Source organism: Gekko japonicus, unplaced genomic scaffold, assembly GCF_001447785.1.
Source record: "Gekko japonicus isolate JY-2015 unplaced genomic scaffold, Gekko_japonicus_V1.1 scaffold5197, whole genome shotgun sequence".
In the NCBI taxonomy this organism is placed as follows: domain Eukaryota; kingdom Metazoa; phylum Chordata; class Lepidosauria; order Squamata; family Gekkonidae; genus Gekko; species Gekko japonicus.
In genome coordinates, this window is record NW_015168820.1 from 14412 (window position 1) to 22573 (window position 8162).

The window sequence follows — 8162 nt, forward strand, 5'->3', positions numbered from 1 at the left end:
AGCAGCTTACAAACTCCTTTCCCTTCCCCTCCCCACAACAGACACCCTGTGAGGTAGGTGGGGCTGAGAGAGCTCTGAGAGAAACTGCTTGTGAGAGAACAGCTCTGACAGAACTTGTAACTGACCCAAGGTCACACCAGCAGCTGCATGTGGAGGAGTGGGGAATCAAACCCAGTTCTCCCAGTTTAGAGTCCACGCTCCTAACCACTACCCCAAACTGGCTCTCACACCAAACCGGTATTCAGAGGTTTACTCCTGAATGTGGAGGTTTCCTTTAGCCACCATGGCATGTAGCCACTGATAGACCTGTCCTCCATGAACCTGTCTAATCCCCTTTTAAAGCCGTCTATGCCTGCAGCCATCATTACATCCTTTGACAGTGAATTTCACATTTTAATCAGCCTTTTAAAGAAATGTTTACCCTTGTCCATCCTGAATATACTGCCCATCAGCATCATTAGATGAAGAGATGGAATCCTAGTATTTATCCACCCTGTGCATAATTTCATAAACTTCTATCATATCCCCTCTTTTCTAAACTTCCCGAATGTAGCCATTTCACAGCACACAAACACACCCTTTTAACACAGGGGCCCCTTTGTCAATGCGCAAAAAATGCTTCCTTCTTAGAAGAGCCGGTTTTTATATCCCACATTTCTGTACCCTAGGGAGTCACAAAGCAGTTTACAAACTTCTTCCTCTCCCCACAACAGGCACCTTGTGAGGCAAGTGGGGCTATAAGAGTTGTGAGAGGATTGTGACTGGCCCAAGGTCACCCAGGTTTCATGAGGAGGAGGAGTGGGGAAATCAAACCTGGTTCTCCGGATTAGAGCCTGCCTCCTACTGCAGTGGCTCAAGTGGTAAAGATGCTGAACTGCAGGCTGTGGAAGGTCGGTAGTTCAGCAGTTCGAGACCCGGGTGCCGCATGACGGAGTGAGCTCCCGTCTCTAGTTCCAGCTCCTGCCAGCCTAGCAGTTCAAAAGCAAGAAATTGCAAGTAGATAAATAGGTACCACTTCAGTGGGAAGGTAACAGCGTTCCGTGCGCCTCGGTGTTTAGTCATGCCGGCCACATGACTACGGAAACATCTTCGGACAGCGCTTGAACCACCACAGCTCCCGAACTTTCTTACTAAGCCTTAAAGTGGATTACTCAGTGTAAGCTGAGGTAATCAGTGAGATGAGACCCCTAATAAGATACGCAATGATACTAGGTTTACAAAGATTATAAACAGTGTAAAAAGTATCAGATGTGATATGTCAGAAAGCAGTATTACAAAAGTAGGAAATGAAACGGAGAAATGGATAATACAGGAAATAATATGGTACACAGTGGTACCATCTGAAGGCCTGTTCCTTTTATCTAAACAGCTTCTTGAACCATCATTTATTTACTCACATTATTTATAGTCTTGCCCTTCTAACCAGGACCCAAGGCAGATTACAGGGCCTGCAAGACGGAGCTCTTCCGCCAGCCTTTCGAGTTCCATCAATGCACCGTCACTGAAAATTGGCAGAGATACCATCAGGGTGCAAGAAGACTGGCTATCTGCCACTTTGGAACTTACGTCATTGGTCCGGATCCACCCTACCGGAACCCATCTTGGAACTGGGAACATCAGAGCACCAGCACTTTGTTGTACTATTGTTATGTTTTTATCTTGTTTTAATTGTTTTAATTATGGCTTTTGCCCCAATTGTTAGCCGCCCTGAGCCTTAGGGGAGGGCAGGATATAAATTGAATTATAAATGTAAAAAAATACATAGGGTAAGTCAACCCAATTAGCAGGATGGGACATTCAATAAATTAATGCAATAGGATTTGGATTGTAGAAATCTGGAACCAAGCAGAAATCTGCAAACGGAACTGAAAGAAAAGCATATGTATTGATGTGTTAATATAAAAATTTCATACTAAGATCCTCCTCACAGTAACCTGCAGTATGACAAACTGTACACTGTATTGTGGCCCACAGTCCCTAACCCTTCACCCAAGTATCTTTCAGAACCATTTTGCTACACTACACCCCTATGACCATTGTTTAAAAGCCCTCTTGAATAACAACGCTATTATCTTTGTCAAACATGTGGTGCATCTAAAAACAGCATGGGTTCTTGACAATTCCTCCCCCCCCCCTTAATTGCCTTTCCCACATAAACAGACTTGACGCTGCCTTCCGGTGACTCAGACCTTTGGTCCCTCAGGGTGAGTATTGTCTGTCCCAACTGGCAGCTGCTCTCCAGGGTCCCTGGCAGAGGCCTTTCACATCACCTCCTACCAGATCCTTTTAACCTTTTAACCGGAGAAGCAGAGGACTGAACCTGAGGCCAGAGGCTCTGCTGCTGAGTCATCATGGCCCCTTCCCATTCTAGATAGTTCCCAGAGAGCTGGTTGCTGGCCACTGCCTCAGAGGTGCTGCCATAACGCCAGAGGAGAGCTGACAGTGGGGGATGGAGGGGAAACCTGCTTCATGTCAGTCGGGGCCTCTAATGTGACCCCTCGGTACTGGCCCTATAACTTGTGGGAGCCTGCCCTGACTAACAGCAACCTTATTCCTTGTCCAAAAGCCATCCTTCCCTACATACTTCCCCCAAACTCCTTTCTCCAGGGCAGTGGCTCTCAACCTTCCTAATGCCGCGACCCTTTAATACAGTTCCTCATGTTGTGGTGACCCCCAACCATAAAATTATTTTCGTTGCTATCATAAGACCATCGAAAATTTGTGTTTTCCGATGGTCTTAGGCGACCCCTGTGAAAGGGTCGTTTGACCCCCAAAGGGGTCGCGACCCTCAGGTTGAGAACCACTGCTCTAGGGTCTCAGCTGTTCATATGGGTGCCACAACAGAGGAGGCCCTGCCCTCTGCCACTGAGCCGCAGGGACTCCATCTTGGGTCGCAGTGTTTTGGACACAAGATTGTGTCGCAGTGTTTTGGACACAAGAATGTCACTTGGGGGGGGGGGAGGCTGAGGCTCTGTTGTTTTGTTAAGTTGGAGCCAGTTTTTAAAGGGACGCCTAAAAGGCACAAGCACCTTCTGAGAAAGAAGATGGTAAATTGCTGTTGGACTTTTTTCTACATGCCCTAGTCCCTTTCTTGCTTTTCTGGCAGAAACTTAAAAGGGTGAACTTCAGTCTGCCTGCTGTTTATTCTGCTTTGCTTCTCTCCCCCCTGGCATTTCACTGATGTTTTCTCCAGTGTTTAATTGTATTAAAATTTCCTCATGGCTGAAGGTGGCTGAAAAATTACAATTTAAAACATACAAAATCAAACTTCAAATAACCCCCTCATAAAAGGCCTACCGTCTATACACTAGTTGAAGCTCTGGGAAATGAAACGGCCTTGCAGGCTAGGCAGGAAACCTTAGGGCATGGGGGGGGGAGCAGTCAGTAAGTAGCACAGAGGGCAGGACTTAGCACTCCCTGTTTCCTGATTGGCTCTCACTCAGCAGCCTTCCCATTGGCTTTCCACTGTGCTTATCTGTTGCAATTGTAGTGTGTGTGTGCGTGTCCGTGTGGGGGGGAAATTCATGGAACTCCAGGGTTGCCAACCTCCAGGTGCAGCCTGGAGTTTTCCTGGCATTACAACTGATCTGTAGACTACAAAGAAACTTTTTCCCCTGGAGAAAATGGCTCCTTTGGAGGGTGCAGCTTTATATTATCATTCACACTGAGCTCCACCTCCTCCCCAAACTCCATCCTCTCATCTCCTTTGGCAGCCTCAGATTCATGGTGGATTGTGGGATAGTGGAAGAGTCCATGGGACGACCCAATATAATATGAGGACAAAGCTCTTCAATCTAAATACATGATAAAATATTTTTTTAGACTGAAGAGCTTTGCTCTCATATTACTTTGGGTCATCCCACCGACGTTTTCTCTTTTCCTCTTTATAAGTCTTGGTTCCTTAGGGACCCTCCTTATACAGGATAGTGGAAGGGGACACTTTCCTATGCTGTTTTCTTGTACATGTCGACCATAGGCTCTCCGCTGGGAACCTAGCCCCCTGATTGGTGCGGGCTAGGATTTTTATAGTCCATTGTCTTTTCGAGCGAAGCGTTGGCGCTTGACCGCGTGGAGCCCAAGCTGGCCACGCGGTCAGAGCTGAGTATATTACAACCACATACCCCTTCTCCTTGGATGAAATGGCCCAGCGCCCTTGGGGCAAAGGGAGAGAGGACTGGAAGCCCCCCCCCCCCCCGCGGAGTAGCCGAGCTGGCAAATGGAGGGCAAGGCATGCTTTCTTTGGGAAAGGCTGGGAGGCCACCCTGCCTTCCTAGCCCTAAACCAGATTTCATGACGTGCAGCTTTCCCTTAAGGACATAAGAGAAGCCATGTTGGGTCAGGCCAATGGCCCATCCAGTCAACACTCGGTGTCACACAGTGGCTGAAACCCAGGGGCCATCAGGAGGTCCACCAGCGGGGCCAGAAGCCCTGTTGCCCCCCCCAAGCACCACGAATACAGAGCAGCACTGCCCCAGACATAAGAGCAGAAGAGAAGCCATGTTGGGTCAGGCCAATGGCCCATCCAGTCAACACTTGGTGTCCCACAGTGGCTGAAACCCAGGGGCCATCAGGAGGTCCACCAGCGGGGCCAGAAGCCATCCCCCTGTTGCCCCCCAAGCACCACGAATACAGAGCATCACTGCCCCAGACATAAGAAAAGCCATGTTGGATCGGCCAATGGTCCATCCATGTGCCTTCAGGAGGCTCACCAGCAGAGCCAGAACTCCAAAAGCCCTCCCAGTCTTGCCCCCCCCACCCCCACCCCAAGAATACAGAGCATCACTGCCCCAGCCAGTGTCTTCCATAGACCTTGTGGCTAATAGCCACTCAGGAACCCCTGTTTATTTAATCCACCCTTGCAGCTGTCTATGCTTTTAGCCGCCGCCACTTCCTGCGGCAGTGAATTCCACGTGTTAATGACTCTTTGGATGAACAAGGATTTACTTCGGTCTGCTCTGATCTTACTGCCCATTAATTTCATTGAGTGCCCACGAGTTCTCATGTTATGAGAAAGGCAGAAAAGTGCTTCTTTCTCTACCTTCTCTCTCTCGTGCATAATTTTGAAAACCTCTTATTTATTTACTATGTTTATATCCCCCTTTCTCCCCAGTGGAGACCCAAAAAGGCTTGCATGATTTCTCCACCACCACCATTTTATCCTCACAACAACCCTGTGAGGTAGGTCAGACTGAGAGAAAGCGTGTGACTAACCCACAGTCACCCAGTGAGCTTTCACGGCAGAGTAGGCATTCAAACCTAGGTGCTACACCAGGGTGGCGAGGGTTGCCAACAAGCTTGGAGAAAAATGTCTTGTCCTTTTGTAAAGGTAAAGGTTCCCTTGCTCGAAAGCCAGTCGGGTCCGACTCTAGGGTTGCGGTGCTCATCTCCATTTCAAAGCTGAAGAGCCAGCGCTGTCCGAAGACATTTCCGTGGTCATGTGGCCGGCATGACTAAACACCAAGGCACACGGAACGCTGTGACCTTCCCACTGAAGTGGTCCCTATTTATCTACTTGCAATTTCTTGCTTTCGAACTGCTAGGTTGGCAGGAGCTGGAACTAGAGACGGGAGCTCACTCCGTCGTGCGGCACACTCAGGTCTCGAACTGCTGAACTACTGACCTTCCACAGCCTGCAGTTCAGCGTCTTAACCACTTGAGCCACCGCAGCTCCTTGTCCTTTTGATAGAGGCATAAATATGTGGACATTGGGCAGGTGAAGCTTTTGATACCGTAGTATAGTGGTAAATCACAACACCTGGTAAAGTGTTCAGTGGAGACAGCTCTTGTGGAAAGGGGAGGGAGACGTTGCTTAAAGAAATAAGAACATAAGAAGAGCCCTGCTGGATCAAACCAATAGTCCATCCAGTCCAGCATCCTGTCCCACACAGTGGCCAACCAGTTCCCGTGGACGGCCAACAACAGGGCATAGAGGTTGAGACCTTCATAAGAACATCAGTAAGAGCCCTGCTGGGTCAGACCAGTGGTCCCTCTAGTCCAGCATCCTGTTTCAAACAGTGGCCAACCAGTTCCTCTGAAGGGCCAGCAACAGGGCATAGAGGCCGAGGCCTTCCTGAGGTTGCCTCCTGGCTCTGGGGCTCAGAGGCTCTGAATGTGGAGGTGTTCCCCCATCGCCATTGATAGACTTATTATCCATGAATCTATCCAATCTACTTTTAAAGCTGTTTATTTGTGTGGCCATCTCTATATCCTCTGGCAGCGAACTCCACATTTTCATCACTCTCTGTGTAAAGTAGTATTTCCCGTTGTCCATCCCGAACTTACTGCCCATCAGCTTGTTATATGCACAGTTTATGAAACACTTTGTACTCTGCCACTGACTAGCAGGTTGAATTTAATAGGTGCACTTAGCACTTCCATGGTGCATATGTTAAGTGCCATTTATGATTCTAACTTCATGAATGTTTTCAGGTATTAACTTTGGTTCATTTGTGACTGTTGTTTGGATGCCTGCTGGGAAGATAAAATGCTGAAGCTTGTGACCTTGCTTATAATGGCCAGCTGTAACTGCCCATGTCCCTGATGTCAGTTAGCTTGCGTTAGATGGAAACCATACTACAGGATGTACCCATATCTGCTACATTAGATACTTTTTATCACTTCCTAGCCTGGGAAGAAGAAGGCCCATTGTTCAACTGAAGGAGGTATATTTTTGCCTGAGAAAGTCCAACCTACAGGCCTGGGCCCAATCAGAATGGTGTGACGGATATATGGCAATGTTTGATGGAACCAAAAATTGTGATTTATTTCTAACTGTCATAGGGGGTATAAAACTTTATGTCTCCCATTGTAACTTTAGGAAGAGCTGTGGGATCCAAAACCTTATTGCAGTGATGGTGAACCTTTTAGAGACTGCGTGCCCAAACTGCAACCCAAAACGGTGGTGCAGGCAGTAAAGAACCCGCAAGTGAGCTCCTGGCCCTTGTCCTAGCTCCCGCCCACCCAGCGGTTCGAAAGCTTAGCAAGTAGATAAATGGGTGCCTTAGGTGCAGGGGGGCACCCGCATTTCGGTGGAGCGGTGGTGTCGGCGACAACAGGGCGATCTGGCGGAGGATGGCGGCGAAATTCAACACCGAGCAGGTGAGTGTTCCGAGCGGGGATTGGTCTGGAGACGCAGCGGCGTAGCATGGCCGGAGCCAACCAGGATAGAGGCCGGTGCAGTGATCGTTGCATAGTCACGGACAAAGGAACTGCCCCAGAGGGAGCCGCTGCAGAGCCAAGCCAAAGACGCCCACCGCGTGGAGTCAGAGGAGAGAAGAGCCGCTGGAAGAACTACTAGCCGGCAGGGTGCCTGGTAGGCACTCACCTTCCCCAATTATCGTGTGGCCCTAGTTAGAGGAGTATTAATAAGCCATGTAAACCGCTCAGAGCCTCCGGGATAGAGCGGTATAGAAATCGAAAGTTTTTTAAAAAACAACCACTTATTTATCGCAAAGTGCCAACACGGCAGTTTAACCTGAATACTGGGGTTTTCGTTTAGAAAAAAGAACTCATACATTAACATAAGATGACCCAAACAAAGTAAGGAAAGCAATCCCAAATGCTCTCATTTACATAAAATTATTTGGCAGAGAATTCGACACTTTAATGACGGTCTGGGCCTGGCTGGGGCGATGGCACGCGTGCCCACAGAGAGGGCTCTGAGTGCCACCTCTGGTACACATGCCATAGGTTCGCCACCACTGCCTTATTGGATCTGCACCTTCCTCCTTTGTTGATCAATAAAGTACAAGATCTGATTCTGCTCTACAGGATTGTACTGAGTGTTTTCTCAAACTGGGCTGGGAAAACACACACACTCAGACAGGATTATTTTCTGTACATCAAGCTTCATCGGATGCCCTCAAGTTCTAGCCTTTTGGGAGAGAAAGAAGTTGTCTTTGTCAACTCTCTCCACCCCATGCATAATTTTATAAACCTCTTATCATGTCCTCCCTTAGTCGACTCGTCTCTAGTCCCAGACTCTTCAACCTCTCCTCACAGGGCAGGTGCTCGAACCCCCTCATCATCCTGGTTGCCCTCCGCTGTCCTTTTTCCAGCTCTGCAATGTCCTTCTGGAGATAGGGTGACCAATGGGAAGAAATGAGGTATTAGAACAGATCAAGGGGAAGAATGTGGCCAAGCAACCGCTTCAAATGGCATTC